This window comes from Carassius gibelio, chromosome A3 (assembly GCF_023724105.1).
Source record: "Carassius gibelio isolate Cgi1373 ecotype wild population from Czech Republic chromosome A3, carGib1.2-hapl.c, whole genome shotgun sequence".
NCBI lineage: Eukaryota > Metazoa > Chordata > Actinopteri > Cypriniformes > Cyprinidae > Carassius > Carassius gibelio.
In genome coordinates, this window is record NC_068373.1 from 8,110,153 (window position 1) to 8,130,330 (window position 20,178).

At 38.1% G+C, this 20,178-nt stretch overlaps 1 protein-coding gene across 1 annotated transcript in view; it reads left to right on the top strand.

Annotated features, from left to right (window-relative positions):
- The window catches only part of LOC127940620 (extracellular serine/threonine protein kinase FAM20C-like), a 50,108-nt gene that overhangs the window by 13,676 nt on the left and 16,254 nt on the right, over positions 1-20,178 (top strand). The gene's annotated exons all lie outside the window — the stretch shown is intronic.

Here is a 20,178-nt window from a genome sequence, read left to right on the forward strand (position 1 = left end):
TTTTTACAGTTTATTTTAGCTAACTAAAGTCCATGGTTAAACCCAAGCTAGCAGTCATGTCTGTATGTTTTCCAAGTCCTTCAAGCATAAATATTTTATGTTGGAACTCCTGAGGAGATTGGAAGAAACCTCCATTAATGCATGCATTTCTGAAGCGATGCAGGCTGCTCGTAGCCAGCAAGCAGTGAATCAACATGTCAAAGCGCATTGTCTGCCATATTCCTGACAGCTGTCTCACACAGCTGCATGGCTTTCTGCACTGATCCAGGTTCTGGGCACAGAGGGAAGTCTGTTTCTCTGCTCAGCTGAATGGGGACTTGGAGTGTGTGAGTGTGTCTTGAATTAAAAGTGTTGAGATCTTAAGGCTAAAAGTCCCATTGGGTGTGAAAAATTTCCATTGCACAAAAATAACATATAAGAAATACCATGTTAACTTTAGTTACTAAATAAACAATAGTTTTGCTCATTATAGTAACTATTAAGGTCGGTAATAGTTGCAACAAACAGGCACTGATAAGAAAGTCTGTTTTTTAATACGTTACTTTCTATTTTTATTTAATCAGAATACTCAAACAATTTTGAATGGGCTAGTGCTAAACAGGCGCACACTGAACCCTTGGTTACCACAGATTTTGTTTCAATAGATTTGGTTTTATCTGGTTGCATCCTACTTGTACCACTCAGTGCAGGATTTGAACCAGAGTCAACCTTCATGGTTGGCTAAAGGACACAACCTTTAGCGTCAGTTACAGCACACATTTGAGACCAGAGGAAAGTTTTTACTTGTACACCTCTTACTATTTGGCCTCCGTTATTTACTGCACTAAAGATCACTCCCATCTGGGTCATGGCACCATTAAAATTAGTTCCACTCACACAACAATCAGGATTCAAACCATCATCAACCAGCATGGGAGGCTCCAAGTTTGCCTGCACAACTCTTAATAGCCAACTTCCATAACACTCAACCTCCTCAATGGTCACTCCCATTCGGGTCACGGCACCAATGAAATTGGTCCTATTTGCGCCGTAAGGATTAGGATTCAAACCAATGTCAACCAGCATGGGTGTCAGTCGCTAGCACACCTTTCGAGACCAAGGGAGTGAGTTTTACCTGCAAAGCCTTTTCTGGCTAGCCTTCATCATATCACCCATCCTACTCACCCTGCAACAGGTGGAATTTAAACCAGCATCAACCAGTGTGAGAGGCAGGTGTGCTAACAAGGATGATGGCACTAAAAAAAAAAATTCAGCGGGTAGAATCAGTCACTAATGCACAATACTTAAAGAGTTGTGCGTTGCCTCTTCAAAGTTGCGTTTGTCATCTTCTTGGGAAGTCGTGGCCTAATGGTTAGAGAGTTGGACTCCCTATCGAAAGTTTGTCAGTTCAAGTAAATGGCTGCCCACTGCTCCGGGTGTGTGTTCAAAGTGTGTGTATGTGTGTTCACAGCTCTGTGTGTGTGCACTTTGGATGGGTTAAAAACAGAGAAAAATACTTCTGGAAGTCCATTGTAAACATGGTCAGTCCTGCTGCACTCCATAGTTTGGTGACTCAGCTTAGCAATGACGAAGGAGAAATCTGATATTAGCTCTGAATTCTGTGAGCACTGGCCCTTGTTCTTTCAGTTCCACATCATCTTCCTTGAGAACAACCACAGTACATTTATCTAACTGATAGTATTTTGTTATGCAAGAGGGAGCCAACTAACAGGAGTTGTGCTATCAAACAACACAGAGTCAGATTTCTCAGATGACTGTCCCGTTAGAGTTTTTGCCTTGCTGCCAAGAAATTAGTAATTCACTGAGGCTTTTCTGGGCACATCAGGGATCAACTTGTTAGTTCTGATTTTTGTAATGCAACACAAACTTGTTCAAAATCTTCCAGGGAATCAGATGAGATTGATGAAAGTTAATCTTCTCGCTTCGAGCTAACAACACGACGGGAAGGGAGGTGGGTTATTTTATGAATTCTCTGTCCTGGCTGTTGTGAGATGGTGTTATTTCATAGTTTTACTTGGAAACTGTCAAGGGAAGACTGTCTGCTGCATGTTTGTGAAACTACCCTCAGATGTTGTGACTGATTTGGAACCATCTGATCCGGATGTTTGAAACTTGTTGGTCAAATGTTGGGTTTTATTTTGTTCAGATTCATCTGCACCTCTCCCTTCAGTCATGCTTCATGCTGCATATAATGGTGGGAACCACGTCTGCTGTAAAGTCCAGCAGTTCCTGTTTCACAATCTCAGCATTGTTTTTTAGTTTCAGTTTGGGCTGCTCAGAGAACGTGACCCTCTGCCTACCCCCTCAGCTCTCGTTCCCTACTTTGTGATTCCATCTGTAAGATGGCAGGCAGTCAAAGCACGCTCAGATAACAGCCCTCTATCTCTCTCTCTCTCTCTCTCTCATGAGCATACGCTCACTGAATGCTGTCTCGGTTCCTCTTTCCCTCTAACCCCGTCTGTCTCACAGTTACCCTGTATTCCTGCCTCTCTCCATATCCACTTGTCTATCTCTACTCTATCTCTACATCTTCTGTCTCCATCTCTCCACCTGCCTTAATTTCTCCCTTTCTATCTGTTTCACTCCATCTTTATTCATATGTCCCCACACCTTAATATATCTCTCTCATTTTTTACCTGTCGGACTCACCATCCCCTCCCACTCTTTTTTCCTGCTTCTTTTTTTCTACCTATTTTTGCCTGTCTGTCTCTTGTATCCTTCCTCTCCACCATTCTACCTATCTCTTTCTCTTCCTGCATCTCTAGTTTTTTTTCCCACCATCTCAATCTGCTTATCTCTTTGTCCCTCTCACAACTGGTCTCTCTCAAGCTGTCCTTCTTCCTCTTTACCTCTCTTTTTCACCATCTCTATTTACCCTGCTTCCTCTCTCTCTATTCTTTATCATCCGTTTTCTCCCACTATCTGTCCTTTTCTCTGCTTCCAGTCTATCTCTGTTCTTGCCTCTCAAAATGTCTCTCCCTTCTCTCTCTACCTGTCTCTCTCCTACTTGTCTTTCTTTCTCTCTTACCTTCCTACTCTACCCATATCTCTCTTTTTTTACTGTCTCTTCTACTCCTTATAGTCTGCCTGTCTCTCTATACCTCTTTGTCTGCATGTCTTTTTACTTGTCTTTCGTCCTATCTACCTGTCTCTTACCTTCCTACTCTTGCTATCTTTATTTTATTCCTCTCCCTTTCACTTCTTCCAATCTATGTCTCTCTTTCTCCTTCTCTTGCTGTCTACCTGTCTCGTACCTTCCCATTCTACTCTCACTATCCATTCTTTATACTCTTTTCTCTTCCTATAACTGTCTTTCTTTACTTTCAGTCTACTCATTTCTCTCTTCCTCACTCTCTACCTGTCTCTCCCTAACATTCTTATTGTCTTTACCTGTCAGTGTCTCTTTTCTTTCTTTCCCTCCATCCCTTTCTCTGTACCTGTCTCTCTCTTTACCTGTCTGCTTCTCATCTTCCTCTGTGTCCAGTCTCCAGTCTAGCTACCTTCCTGTCTCTCTTCCTCCCAGTCTCTTTCCCCTTCTCTCTTTAACTCTCTCTTCAGCTCTTTTTCTGTCTCATATCTTCACTTCTGTCTCCACTCTCTGCCCTCAGATCTCCTGAATTGTATGTGACAAAGGGAAATGTGTGTCAGAGTTAATCACTGAACTTGAACAATAAAAACCTCAGCAATCTCTCCCCTGCATACAATGAGGTAAGAGTAACTACTGAAGCACTGAAACAGCAGTGTGGACTTATGAGACTTTCCAATCTCATCCCAGTCATCAAATTGCATTTGAAAAATGTTTCCAAAACATTAAAAAGAGATTTTTGAAAAGTGTGAGCATATTTGTCAAATCATTATAGCATCCACTCTGATCCATCTGTGATCTGCCCATCATAAATTATGTCTGAGAAAGCAGATGGTCCATTGTGTAGTATAGCTGCTTTAAGATTGATCTGTCCATCCTCTCTCATCACAGCAGACGGCAGTCAAATTCACTGTTCTAATCATCTTGTGCATCCAAAACATTCCTCAACTGAAATTTCTTTCCATCTTGCTTTTTTCAGTGCCAGGACATGTTCTGTCTAATGTTTTCATCTTGTGTTTTTATTTCCATATGAACAACCGGTATCACCTTTTCCACATCGTTCAAAACTATTTCCAGAATGCCTACCTTTTTTATATAAGATTTCTAGATATATTCCATTCCCTTCTGTTGCTTCTCAATAAATTAGAATGTCGAGGAAAAGTTAATTTTTTTCAGTAATTCAACTCAAATTGTGCAACTCGTGTTAAATTCAATGCACACGGACTGAAGTAGTTTAAGTCTTTGGTTCTTTAATTGTGATGATTTTAGCTCACATTTCTCGATCTTGACAAATTATAATACTTCATAAAACCAATTAAAAAAAACATTTAGTTAATTGTTGGCCTTCTGGAAAGTATGTCAATTTACTGCACATGTACTCAGTACTTGGTAGGGGCTCCTTTTGCTTTAATTACTGCCTCAATTCAGTGTTGCATGGAGGTGATCAGTTTGTGACACTGCTGAGGTGGTATTGAAGCCCAAGTTTCTTTGACAGTGGCCTTCAACTCATCTGCATTGTTTTGTCTCTTGTTTCTCATCTTCCTCCTGAAAATAGCCCATAGATTCTCTGAAATGAAGTTCTCTAAAATTCTTGAATCCAGTTTTCTTGACAATCATCATAAGGCTGCAGTTCTCTCAGTTGGTTGTGCATCTTTTTCTACCAAAAAATGTTCTGTTAACATGCTTGGATACAGCACTCTGTGAACAGCCAGCTTATTGGGATTTTTGTGATTTGCACTCCTTGTGAAGGGTGTCAATGATTCTCAGAGACCATTCTGAAGGCTCAGGAAACCTTTGCAGGTGTTTTGAGTTGATTAGCTGATTGGCATGATATCAAATTCTTATTTGTTGAGATCTTGAATAGGTGGGGTTTTGTTAAATTTGAGCCAAAATCGAATATAAATTTAAATATTTTCAAAAAATATTCAATTGAAAAAATTTAATATATTTAATACATGAGTTTCACAATTTGAGTTGAATTACTGAAATAAATGAACTTTTCCTCATCATTCAAATTTATCATTCAAATGTACCCATGAGACCGTACTCTACTGACCAGCCCCCGTCTCCGGAGGGGAGCTGATCATGGTGGGCACAGCACCTGGGGTTAATGACTGACGAGGCAAGAGAAAATGAGATGAAAGGTTGAGGAGAGACAGAGATGAGATAGAGGAGATAGGAAAAAAAAAACTTGATTCAGTTTTCAGACACATAGCCGCTCGGTCATCTAACAGATGGGTGAACTTTGCAATGCCTCGTGACAGGGCTGTACAGCCTCAACATTGCTCCGCTCCCTGGTGAGCGGCTCTTTCTGGTAGCCGACAGGAGTCCCCCGTTCCCTGCTCCTCCGCATCACGGCTGATGCCAACAGGCTCCATCCTCCTCTGCTCCCTCATAGATGGCAACCGCCCCCTCACAACCCAGGTGGCCAGGCAGAAAATTTGTCTGCCTCCAGCAACTTACTCCAGCCCACCGTGTTGAGCGTCCAGCAGCCTCTGCTACACCATCCTCAATTGCACCGCGGATTCCCCTCAGCAGTGAGGGCTGTCTGAAGCATGCCCCTCCTTCTTCCGGGGTTTCGGCACCAATGTAACACAGTTCAGTGTCAAGGAAAGAAGAACGAGGCGAGAAAGAGGCGAGAACCAGTGAATATTCAAACATCTTATTTATACAATAAACAAACACAAACCGAAAGTAAATGTGACAGCCCCTCACGGACCACTGCCACACACAAACAGTTTGCACAGATCGCCCAGCTTTAAGTTTGAGATTATCTCCAGACATGTTAATGGAAAGAAAAGATAACGCTTCCCTGACAGCACGTCAGACCCAAATAATCTGGGATGTGCAGAAATATGCAATAACCTGCACATTCAGCCTCAGGAGCGAGACTCTAAACAATAAGGTTAGGGACAAAGCACAGTAATGTGTTGCCAGAAATATCTCACAGAAGAGACAGAACATCTTTAATACCCACTCAGGTTAAGGCACTTCACATTGTAACGTACATGCTTTATTCAAATTTCCATCAGTAATTGCCTCTTAATTGTGCGGGGAGATTTAATGTCTGCAATTATAACAACCTGTTTGTGTAATTAATTGTGCATAGGTGCTAAAAAAATGTAACTTGTGTTTCCGCTCATGCTAATGGTAGATTAGTATAGATGTGTGGCTTTTTCAATTGTGCTAAATGTTATGGATGAATACATTTTAACCAACCAAGGAAAATTTCAGCGCTTTAGAAAAATTTTATTGATTCTCGCACTTTGTAATCATTAAAACAGTGCCATGGCAGTAGATTTAACTTCTTATCTCCATTTACAAGAAGAAAAAGTATTTGAATATCTCTAACCACTGTTGAACCTCCAAGTAAAATGACAATGCTTTACTTAATGAAGGAATACCATCCTACAATTAAGTGTGGGGCTAAGAGCAATGAAGAAGAAGAGGTAAAGAGAGGCCAAGACTTCTCAAAGTCGCACTATATTATTACACTATGCTCCAAATACATTATGCATTTTTTTCAAGCATGAAAGAGTGTAGAAATTGTTATCTCCACACAAACCCTTTCTTATGGCTTACTCTAGCCAGGATAAAGTCAGATCTTGGATCATCAGGTCATGTATCACTTGGTCAAAGCTGAATGTATGTAATTCTCCAGCTTGGCTTTTTAACCCTGCTTATGAATCTGCAGAGAAGCAATTAGTGCTGGTTAAATAAGCTTAAATAATATTTCTCTATATTTCACAGCCTCATTATATATTTCAATCTGTATGTTTTTGTTCTTAAAGAAAACATGTATTTCTTTAGGGAAGTGATTTAACTAAACAAGCCATTGTTTCCAGCAGATTCATATTATGTTAGAACAAAAATCTAAGGCATGCTTTCAACATTTTTCATTAGATGAACGATATCCACCAGCATAATAATACTATAAAGTAATAAAGAGCAGTATTTCAGAAACATTTTAATGCTCAGTTATTTGAATCAGTTAATTAAAATGGAAAGTTTAGAATGATTCATGAATTAAACACTAACACAGCTTAAGTTTTATTTAGAAACTATTAAAACATCTGTTTTAAAGGACTAGTCCACCCGAGAATGAAAATTCGTCCATCTTCTACTCACCCTCGAAGCATCCTAGGTGTATGTGACTTTCCTCTTTCAGAATAATCTGATCGAAATTATATTTAAAATTGTCCTTGCTCTTCTAAGCCTTTCAATGGGGTAAGTGGGTGTTTGGTGTCAACAATTCAGAAGATGTCAAATAAAGTGTGTGCATCTGTAATAACACGTCCCTCACACGGCTCCTGGGGTGAATAAAGCCCCCCGTTGCGAATCCATGCGTTTTTGTAAGATAAATATCCAGATTTTAAGCATAATGAACTCTTTTTTTTTCACTTCTGCTGACTGTTGGGAACCGGAAGATGAATTGTTAAGAAAAACGTTGGAACATTTCCAAATTACCCAAGAGGAGACTGATTTTCTTTGCTAAATTAGGGAAAACTTGTTTCCTTTGCTCCTACATTTCCCAGAGGCGTACACGCGACGCATACGTCTTCCATCTCCCACCTGCACGTCTTCCGGTTCCCAACAGTCCGCAGAAGTGAGAAAAAAAAGTGTTTATTACATTTGAAATCTGTATATTTATCTTACAAAAACATATGCATTCGCTATAGGGGGCCTTTATTCACTCCCCAGAGCCGTGTGAGGGGCGGTTTATTACAGATGCGCTTTATTTCACATCTTTTGAACTGTTAACAACAAACACCCGCTTACCCCATTGAAAGGCTTGGAAGAGCAAGGACAACTTTGAATATAACTTCGATCGGATTATTCTGAAAGAAGAAAGTTACATACACCTAGGATGCTTCAAGTGTGAGTAGAAGATGGACGAATTTTCATTCTCGGGTGAACTAGCCCTTTAATGCTCTCATACTTTCAAGTCTTTACAAAACCTAATGGCCAAATAAAAAGCTTTATAAAATCATTGCCAAATTCACACCCAAAGCGTTCATAAGTGTGAATATTTAATATATTGCTCAGTCCTAATAGCAGTTTTCCTGGAATCAAGCAAACCCCATTGAGAGGCCTGAGTGTGTTACTTGTGTTTGAAAATACCTTCCAGGGACCTCAATGTAGAAGTAAAACTCTGATACCCTGAAGGGCCTGAAGGAATCTTCGAAATCAGTTCCAGCAGTGAACAGTTCTCAGCAAACGAAAGGGAAAAACAAGTCGTCTTTTTCTAAAAACCATTTATCCTGAAAAAAGCCACCAACATCCGCTCGCATTCCACTAAGACCACAATCCACTAAATGATGTTTGTGCATTTGTTCTATTTATGAAGCGGATACAGTTTTAGAAACTGTACAGAGAAGATGATGGGCTCACTTCCTGTACTAGAGGAATAAAAAGAAAGGGCCTCCTCAAAAGGTTCAAATCTCAGAATGTTTTCCGATATCATTGGCAGTGTTAATATACAGTAGTAATAGCGCTTACTAGACTGATATTTATTTCACAATAAAATATATACATTGTGCCATAAGTGACAAGCACTTTTTCACTGTCTGAAACTGATCCCTTTTGAATTTTGGAAGACAAAATGATCCACAACAAGAAACATCTGCATTCAAAAATAGAATCTAAATGTAACCATTCATCTGACAGCTAAATAAAAGATACTAAATCAACAGTAATTCTATTATGAATCATGTGCCACCAGTAAATGAGGTTTTAATGAGCAGCAGGCTGTTTTAATTGAGACAGTGACATTTGCCGTGGGGGATTGTAATCTTAGGTTTTTGTTGTTGTTGTTGAACTCTGTGGAAAGAGCCCAAAATTAAAAGCGGTGAAAAGCCGCACTGTTATTGTGGTCGTTTCTGTGGCACATCCAGTTTGTGTAACACAGTTGGAGAGTTGGCAGAAGATGTTTTCTCCATATCTCTTTCCTTCTCTCCCCCTCGCACCGTTTCTTTCTTTGTGTCGCAGTTTGTCTTTCTCATTCTCGCTAGATTTGCTGATCAGACTTCAGCAGCTGTCAGACTCTGTTTTCGACTTCATGTCGTTAAAAACTCCCGAAAGTCTTTTTAACACCTGAAACTTGGTTCAAAATATAAAGCGTTTCCAAAAGCCTTCAGCGCCGTGTATATAGGAAAAGAACAAGTCTGCTGAGATTCATTAGTCAAATGTTAGGAGTCAAATGTTAAGAGGAGTTTGTCTGAGAGGATAACTTTAGAAAGGAGATGGCAAAGCCAGAGCACACCTTGTGACTCAAAAGCCCAAATGAGATTCAGATGATTTCCAGTTAATATTGGCCTCTTCCCAACTCAAGGAGCAACTAATGCAAAATTCAGATACTTGGGTTCAGGTTACTGTGATTTCGAACATGGTTTCTGGTTTCTAGCTGATGATTAGCTGATATAAAATGGTTTGAGATGGTCATTAGCTGATCTTGGATGGTCAATAGCTTTCAAAAATGGTTGTTAATTGGTCAAAAATGGTTATTAAGTTGGTCATTGGCTGGTTTAAAATGGCTTTTAATTAGTCCTAAGCTGTTTTTTGCTGCTCTAAGATTGTCATTAGCTAGTTCAAGCTAGTCACTAGCTGGTCTAAGAAGGTCATTGGATCGTCTAAAATGGTTATTAATTGTTCCAGATTGGTCATTATCTGGTATAAAATGGTCATTAGTTGATCCAAGCTGTTTTATGTTGCTCTACGTTTGTCAGTTTGCTAGTTCAAGCTGGTCATTAGTTGGTCAGTAACTGGTCTAAAATCGTAATTAATTGTTCCAAGCCAGTTATTATTAGCTGTTCTAAAATTGCCATTAGTTTGCCCAAGCTGGTCACTAGTTTGACCAGCTACAAACCAGTTAGCTTGGCAGTGCAGTGTCCAGCTTTTTGCAGCTGTATTTATTGCTTTAAACCTTCCTGCACTACTGTAGTATTGACAACATGAAACCGCATGTGTGATGCAATAAAGTGGTGTATTTCTGAAAGAAGCAGAAAATTCATCAGAAACTAATGTTCATTGCTGATTGTGCATTATCCCTAAGGTATTGTTTTTCCCAGCGCAACCTTGGTTACATCAGCAAACGGTTGTTTCTGAGGCAGAGAACGTGATTACATTTTGATGAAAGATTATGAGAAACATTTTTTTCTTAAGATCAACATGCGCTGATTAATTGTGCACAATGAGGCCAGTGACATTTATGAAGTCGTTATGGTTATTTTTCCTCTCCTTTTCTTGTCCTCTGTTCCTTTTATGTCCATTCTGTCACTATGAACCTGGCAGGCAGATTTCTATCTTTAACATCTGTGTACTTTGCAGTTAGAACGGTAGCCCAATACATACAGCGGCGAGACCGTTTGAGACATGTCTTTTTAGAGCTGCTCGGTCAGCCCCTGAGAATTGCGTGCTCACGACTATAACGACACATTTAAATTGGAAGCCTGATGGAAGCGTGGCTCCATTTTTTTCTGTGGTGTTTTCTCATTTAACCAAAAATACTTGTGAGATTAGAATGTAAAGTCAGCCCTCAGGTGGAAGAACAGGGTGTTTTTATACTCATTCTCAGCGGCTGTCAAGTGCTCAAATGAGCCTCTTGTAGATCCTGCAATTTTTTTGCCAGACGCAGCAACACGGATTGCCATCTATCCCTGGATCTGGTGTACGCTGCATGCTAAAAGACCACAACTCGATATACAAGACAGCGCAGGAATAGGAGCTTGATAAACAGTTGATTTTGTGTGCTGGGAAAGACATAGGAAAAGTGCTTAAGATGGCTATCAGAGTTAAGAAGCTGGAAGTGGTTGGGCTTGTCATCATTAATGCTCCTGATCATTGCTCGCCACCTCTCTCGGCTTTAGTTGGGCAGGGACAGGCACTCAGATTTTAATACCAAAGCTGGCTGTTAGCCCGGGAAGTAAAGCTAAAACTCAAAGCGTCTCCCCGCCTGCCCTCTCCTCCTCTAACACCTCATCCATCCTTCTGTGTGCTCTCAGAAGCCATGAAGGATTGAGGACTTTGACTGTGGCTCTCGGGAGGGGAATTCTTCTGGATTATTCCAGTAAATCTGGGCTTTGCGCACAAAGAGCTTAGGAATGAGGAAAAATGACCAGCCCATGGCACTCTTAAACTGTGATTGTGCTTTCATTATCTGGTCTTCCTGTAATGGCTCGCTTGTGTGTTATCTTCGGTGGACCGCTGTTCCCTCCATGACTGACAATACACATCCATCAACTTTTCAGCGCCGTTTGTTATTTACTTGCTGTGCCGCTCAGTTGATAGGGCTCCATTGTGGGAGTGTGGGGCGATAACAGATGTACAGCAGGAAAAAAAAAAGTTTAAGTTCTGTTAAGTTAAGTTAATATAAAACTTTGGGTGGCTGCAATGTTAATAAAACTGAAAATGTAATGCATTTTCCCTTAGTTTCTGTTTTTATTGAAGGTAGTTTAATCTGCATTATTTATATAAGTATATATATATGTATATATATGTACGTATGTATAGTACGGAGCACGTGCGATCTACTTATTCGTTCCTCGATGTACTAAAACTTGCACACGATTACTATTGTGTTCCCTCGATTTATAAATTGTGCACACAATTTAGCAAATCGAAGGAACGCAATAGCAAATCGAGGGAGCGCAATAGTAATCGTGTGCACATTTTAGTTCATTGAGGGAATGAATTAGTAAATCATTGCCACAATTTATTTATATTTTCTTGCCTTTCATGTGCGGGGCTCCGTAGTATAGGGCTGGTAAGCGATTCAAATTTTTTATCTAATTAATTACATAATGTGGTGATTAATTAATCTTATTAATCGCATATCAAATATGGAGAAATTACTCTGAAAAGATATTTTAAAGTCATTGTTTTGCAAAGCATCAAACAGAGATTATTACAAAAAGTAGGTTAAGCAAGAAATATTTTGTTTGATCAAATTTATTACATATACTCTTTTGGAGTAAATGATGACAGAATTGTCATTTTTGGTTGGTTGAACTATAACTTAATTTTATTATTATTACTATGAAAATATTAAATTATTTAGTTAATGAAATTATATTCTAAATAACAAACTATAACTGCCAGTAGGTTGTGGTAAATGTCTTTATGATGAAGTCATCGAATCATTTATTGATTTGTTTGATTCGTTCAAATGGCTGATTCATTTAGGAGTGAAGTAAAGGGTTCTTTATGAATGCTTCATTGACTCATTAGGCTTGTTTGACTCATGATATTGCACTTAGCCTACAGCTACTGTGATATTTCTTAATATGTGATGTATATATGAGACACAATTTAAAACATGGGCATTTAGCCCCATATCTTGAATTTTAGGGATATTCTCTAGGCTCCATCACGAAGTAAGTTGTTGTCCTGCCTCATATTAGTCATAAATCGACTGAATGAAAGGGCAGATGATCCACATAAGCCTGGGGCGGGGCAAGTGCTTTAAAAGCATTAATAATTTTAACGAGTTATTTTTCCACATAATTAATTAATCTAATTAACGCATTAAATTAGCAGCCCTAATATATATATATATATATATATATATATATATATATATATATATATATATATATATATATATATATATATTAACACATCCTTAGTTTCCCCAAAAGTAAAAATCTGTCATTATTAATTAAGCTCCATATCATTTCAAACCTGTATTAAGTTCAACTCACTGAACTCACTGTGAAAGCATTTCTCGATTTAACATTTCACTGGAGAAAACTGTAAAAATGCAGATCTGGGGTACAATAGAAATGAAACAGCAGGTAATTTGACTATATCAGCCCCACAGACCAATAATGCTCCTCAAGAGTGTGTTGCAAGTGTTTGTGTAAACCACGCTGTGTCCAGCAGCAACACTAAGGGCTGGCACTAATCTCGGCTTTCATAAAATGTCACTAAACAATGAATATAATCAACTTTAATTTGATCCCTCTCTGATCTCTGATAAACAGTCGGTAGCTCATTGAAGCCCACCTTGGCTTCCTCTCATTCCTCCCTTTGCTGCCAAAAAAAAAAACTGACTTTGCCACCATTGCCTTCCAAGAAATCCATTTCAAGACGAGAATTATGAATTATGGAACGGTCCCTGCAGAAGAGATGGTACAATATTTCCTCAGAGAGAGAGTCTGTGGTAGCGAATGGGAACCTCTGAGCTACAAAAAAGCTTTCAAAGGGTTTGATATTCTCCAGCAAACCATCTAAACAGAGTAAAGGAACGTGCTCAAGTTTGGAAAAGTTGAAAAAGTTAACGCAACCATTCATCAAGTCTCACAGGATAGAGCTAGTTGAATTATTTCTCTTACAAAGTTTTTCAAATGTCAAATTGTGAAGCCTTGTGGCTTTTCCATCTAACAGGATTCCCTACCCACTCCCATTGTGCATGCAGGGAGAAGAAACTGGTCTCTCAAGAAGAGTCGCACACTGTATTTAATGGTAACGCGGCATTATTAATTTAAGGTGTGTCTCATCACATTCGGGATTCAACAATTTGGCCTTCCATGGGGTGCATTCCCCATTCAATAGCATAACTCGCTGCTTAGCTATCATGGTATGATGCATTGCTGGAGAAATTAACTAGTTGCAGCAGTTTCCCAAAACTGTAGTAACATGGTCATTACTGATGTCATGCGCAGATGGTAGAGTACTAACTTCTGCTAATTAATCATATTGAGATTACTATATATTGTATACGGGGTTAATCCAGTAATCCAGTCAGCAGCTTTCTCCAAAATGCTGCTGTAAAAAAATGGCATTTTAGCTTAGTTTATAGCGCTTAGATAATACTCCAGGGGTTCCCTTATGCTTTTACACATTTAGGAGACACTGATTGTGGTCACAACAGATAACAACAAAACTTGTGGCCTTAGTTGGTTAACAAACCTTTGGTAAAACACCACTGATTAGCTATACTGTTATGGGGAAGTTAGCCAATCATAACAAAGGTTATTTGCATATAGAATCCTTAAAGGTAAAGTAACACAGATTGTTTAATTCTGTCTAAATTTGGTGCGAGGAACACTGACTTGAACATTCTAAGAATATTGAAGCAAAGATAAAAGAAAGCTATGTGTGGAATACAATATGACCAGTCTGTTCTTCGGGGTATTTTTGAGTCTGTTTGTGAATTGCAATTAGCACTTTGAGCCTCAGGGGTCTTCAAGTGCTGAGCAGGAGTCTGGCTCTGTCGCCTCATTCATTTAGTTTTTTTCCCTTTGGATTCTCAGCAAGTATCCTCTCTCCCCTTTGTTAATTAAAGAGACCTTGAGAAGCATGACATCCATATGTGCTCTCACAGTGGCACACTAGCAGAAAAACAGCCTACTGACATATGTCCAGGCTTCACGCTCCTTTCAGACAGACACAGGGGGTCAGAGAGGATGCTGGGACGTCTGGGGCCGCTCCAGTTTACAGCAGGGCAGCAACTAGTTGGATTGCTTTGTTTACAAAGATCCTTGTAGACCCATCGGTTTGGGTCCTAAAGTGACGGCAGGCTTAGCGAGAACACAAAAGATTCAAGTCAGCGTCGAAAGGCGAACATTGGTCAATGTGTTGAAGGTACACCTCAAGGCATGCTGGGTGGGAATTGCAACATGCAGTAAACACTGACACAAGCTTGAATCTCCACCCACCAGGAAGCTACAGAGTGGGGAACATGTCAATTATATTTGGTAAGAAAAAGCTTTAGCACGGCAAGAATGAGTGAAATTAAATCAATGTACTATAATCTTCCCAGGGCGCCCTAGGGCAATTCTAATTAAAAATTACAATGACCCTTAATTCTCTTAACCCTGGAATATAATTACTGGAGTAATTTGCAGCGATTCTAATTATTGTGTGTCTCTTAACGTACGTTAAAGTTGTGAAGCAAAGCATTTTGCGACAAAACTGTCAGTAGAAACATCCGCTCCTTCTGTTTGCATGTCTGACATCAGATATGGCAGGTTTCAATCAGCAGTAACCTCTTCACTAGTTATTAATCACACTTTAAAGTCGGAGCCTTGCACATGTTTCCAAAATCTTAATTGCATCTCAGAGTTGAATTAGAACCTAAAAATCAATGCTGCATTAATTACACATGCATTCATTAAATGTGTCAAGTTTAATTGATTTCTAACGCATCCCATCCAGTTATCCAAACATATGGCATATCTAACTCATTTACATTCGTTTTTCGTTTAAATTTTCTTTCCAAGGAGAACTAGAAAACCTTAGCTGTGTACATAACTAGGTTCAAATAGCTCTAAAATCATATTTATAAATAAATTTATAATTTTAAAATCCAATAATATATTTATACATCTTAAATATAAACTATATAAATCTTTGGGGTCTCTTATGCTCACTAAGGCTTTATTTATTTGTTTAGAAATGCAGTATACTATGTTACAATTTTAAAATAACTGTAATTTATTTATTAAAATGTAATTTATTCTGTGATGGCAAAGTTGTATTTTCTATTACTCAGCCATTCGGCGTCATGATCCTTCAGATATCATTCTGATGTGCTGATTTGCTTATTATCAATGATGAAAACAGTCATGAATAGAGAATAAGAATAAGTTCATAAGAATTATTTTATTTAAAATGTATATTTTTTTGTAACATTATAAATTCACTTTTAAAAAATGTGTGTCCTTGCTGAATAAAATGATATATATATATATATATATTTATTTATTTATTTATTTGAATGGTAGTGAATATATATAAAAATGATCAAACTAATTTCTGTCAACTCTTTTGCAAAATATGTCTTTCTGAAAAGTGGTGAAACCAATTTAAAAAAGAAATTGATTTGCTTTAAAAAAACAGTTTTTGAGTAGGAGACGAGAAAATGTCACTCTGCATGTTGAATACGTTAGCATCTCTGTTTGCTGATGTTGTGATATTCAGATCTCGCATGCAATACTGTCCAAAATCTCAAAAGGTGCATGCATTTACTGCATTATCTTAAATTACAGTTTGGCTGTCTCAGTCACCTTAGTGGCACAGTAAAAATATAATTTAGTTTAAAGTCAATATTGTTTATGACTTCCATGCCATATTCCTTATTGTTTTCTTAAAAGGCTTGTTTCCAGACCAGAGATTTTATTAGTATTTAGTTTACATCGCAAAAGCAATTACGCATAGAGCCAGTTCAGCATATTCTGTTTGAATGGTTTTTGTTTGTCCATTCTGTCCATCTCTCCCACATCGGCCCATCAAATCTCAAAGGACTTTCTAAAGAGGATTAATTGCTCAATGTATTTTTTTTTTCTTCTTCTTAAAGGTTTAGTTCACCCAAAAGTAAAAATCCGATACCACTTTACAATAATCTTCCATTTGTTAACATTAGTTAGCTTCGTTAGTTAACAAGAACTCACCATGAAAAATATGTCTAAGGCCTTAATTAATCTAATTTACTAGTGCATTACACAAATCTAAAATTGTATCTGACTTGCTGTCTTCTGTAGACCATAAAATAAGATATTTTGAAGAATGCTCAGTATGATTTTTTCCACACAATAAAAATAGAAACGTAACGGCAGCCCTGTCAAACTCCAAAATGTACATCCTTTTAGTAAATTAGACAAAACAACTTGATGGTGGGTTAAGGTGCGAGATTTTGATGACACAAAAGCTCCGTTGTCTATTTTCAATTGTGTAGTGATGTACAAAGCAGAACTCACACAGAAGTCAGTGTAAACCAGTCAGCTTTCCGTTGGACAGTCAGTTTGCATGACTAACTTGAACCCGTTGAGAAATCTGCATGGGGGAATCTTTCGCTCTTTGACAAATTTAAGAATCCATTGCATGGATTCTTACTGAAAGTAATGGATTTTGTGCACTAAAATATACACTATGTGGATGTATCGGGACACACCTCTTGATTACTGAACACAAACGTTTTAGTCAGACCCATTGCCACAGGTTTATAAACCAACTGTATTTGCCAACTGTAAAGTTTGGTGGAAGAGGGATAATGACAAGGAGCTGTTTTTCAGCGGTTGGGATAGGACCCTTACTTTCAGTGAGGGAAAATCTTAATGCTTCGGTTTATCAAGACAATGCTATGTTCCCACAGAAACATTCCAAAATCCTATGAAGAGCCTTTTCAGAAGAGTGTAAGCTGTTATAGCTGCAAAGAATGCTATCCCATTAAAGTCCCTGTTGGTCGGGTGTCCTAAAACAGTTACTGCCTTTTAGATATTTACCTGTGTGGATGGAGACTCGTGTATCCGTTTTGAGTGACACATATATCGCTGCCGCTTGGCAAACAACAAATACGCAGGCTGTCTTCTGCTTTCATTGGCAATGAGATTTATATCACCATAATTGATCTGCCCGTTCTTCAGCAGAAAAAGCACATTAATATGGCTCAACCGCTGAGCGATACACCCACCAGCCCCTAGAGCCATGAGCTGTCACATGTCAAACTGGAGGCTACACACAGGGTCAGGGTGACCGTGGCAGCCGTCCTGCCAATCACAGTCCAGAATGCTCTTGAATGCAACGGTGCATCCATTAAAGTGCTCGGAGCGTTTTTTAGCTGCAGCGTAAGGTGACGGAGATGTACTGTGTCAAGAGCATTTGGAGAAATGTCGCTTGGGTTTCGTTATGGGGGATGCGAAGACATAATGAAAAACAAAAAACATTGCTTTTCCACTATTTTGCACTTTAATTAGGAAATTAAGTCACTGTCTATTATATTATCATCTGCGGCATTTGCATGATATGCATAAATATACATTAATATACATTTCAGAGTCGTGCCGTAATGCACTTGCTCTGACACGTGCCGCGGTGATGGAAATCAGCCGTTTTTATTTTCCTTACTTCCATCTTCCAGTCATTTCTTGTTCTCTCTTGACTGTTATTGCTAATGAATATGGTTAAAAACTGAAAACTGAAAAATAAGATCTCTGAAAAATGTTTTCAGACACTTAATTGTTTGTTTTTTACAATTGAATGAAAATGAGTTTATAGTTCAAATGTATATTAAATGTAATTAGCTGAACTTAGGAGTGATTATATAAGTAGACTTAGAAAGGATATAAATACATTTTTATATGTAATTTATAATTGGTTAAAGTGTACTTCTTGCATTTTCAATACTAAAACTAAAATATACTTTAATCATGTTTTTATCTAAACTTGTATATTATGTACTTAAATATATTTGTAATAATACAATATTATGAAAATATTGAATTATATTTAGTATAGTATTAAAATTATAGTAACGTATATATGTTACATTGTCATTTTATAGTATGTAATTATAGTATTTACATACACTGAAGTATGTCAGTTAACATCAAAGTATGTGTACTTTGAAGTACAACAAGACTATTAAAACAATGATGTAAAATGTACTTTAAAATTTTTAATTTTACATTATTACAAAAAGCACTTACTGTATACTTAAGTGTGCAATAAACAGTCATGAAAGTATCTCATTTTTATGTGTGCTTAAGTGGCATTTTATTACATTAATATTATATTATATGGTAGTATATATATATATATTATTAGTACACTACAGTGCACTTTTAATAAAATTAAGCACACTACTTTTTCAGAAAGGGGCTTTTATTGTCCCCCTAGTCTGAGAGGTTTGCAACAACACAAGAGCAAGCAAATTCTGACATAATTTTCATTTTTGAGTAAACTGGGATAATGAACTACAGTTTATTGCTTTGCAGAAGAATTGCTCATTTGATTACTCTCATTAAGTAGTCATACTTTAAGTAGTCAATTCTTCTTATGGACACCTGCTGGCTGAATAAAACCCCACTCTTTGGTCCAGGTGGTTGTACACGACACTTCAGTCACTTGCTGAGTGACTCGTTTCATTCTTGGCCAAAAGCTTTACCCCCCATTCACTCTCCAGAGAGGTCGCCTGAATCAGCAGTACATTTTAGGCCTCATCTGGCAAATAAAAATCCATTAGTTCCCTTTTGATCCAGGAAATTGAGTGGATCATAATGGTGGATGAGGATTTCAATGCAAAAAGCTTGCTTTGTCCCTTAAATGAAAATATATGAAGTCACAAAAAGTGTTTTCCGTTGGTGTTTTGACAGTGGCAAGGGAAGAAGATATAAGCAGCACTTAGAGTTAAGTTTTAGAAAAGAAAAAATGTGAATGAGATCTCTCTAATAAGTCAGTTGGTGCTCCTACAGCAATGAGAAAAAACTACGATGGATTATTCTCTTGCGTAAAAACACAAGTAATCTTTTTACACAAGAGATCTCAACGATGGCTTAATATTTCTCTTCAGATTCTTTAAATACCAAATGATCTGTGTTGTGATATCCACATTCATTTTATAGTGTTGTTCTCTGTCAACAATTAATTAGTGTCGATTAATTTTAACTTCTCCAGAGGAGAAACATCGTTGCTGGCAGACACAAAGTTGATACTTAAATGAAACCCCATTCAGTTATGAGCAACCGTTGAGCAATATAATTTTCCTCTTTGTTTGTTTTGAGCTAACATTAGCCTAGCATAGCTCTCATTTGCCATTTTCTGACCTCATTCCCATAACGCTTCCAGGACGGATCTTACAGTTGTTTCAGGAAAGCACCGTGTAAAAGATACCATGCGCTGTCTGAGACTGATTTGAGAGTTAAGGTCAGTGGTTTAGAGCATGTCTGTCTGGATTCTATGGCTTTTTGTCCTGCGCCTGTCTGTGATCTCTCCAGCTGAAAGCATAGGTACGTGGAGAGAACATGCACCTGCAGTTTGTTTCCTGCCAAAATCTGTTCTCTACACACACACACACACACACACACACATTCCTTTAGTTTCTGAACCAGCCAAGCGACCCACTCGGCAGACATCCATGTTGTCTATTTGTCTGTCTGCTAGTGTCAGGATGACTGCTTGTAAATACAGCTAACTGAAGCTAGCATAGCGCTACCTGACATAAAAGACTGCTGGAGGCCTTTTATCTCTTGTTGCAGGCTAAGCTCTCTTTATTGTCAAGACAAAAAAAAAAGCATTTGCATTTGTAATATGTAATAAAGTATGATTGAAATGACAAAAGATGAAATATGAATGCAATAAACTCAGGTTTTGTGTAT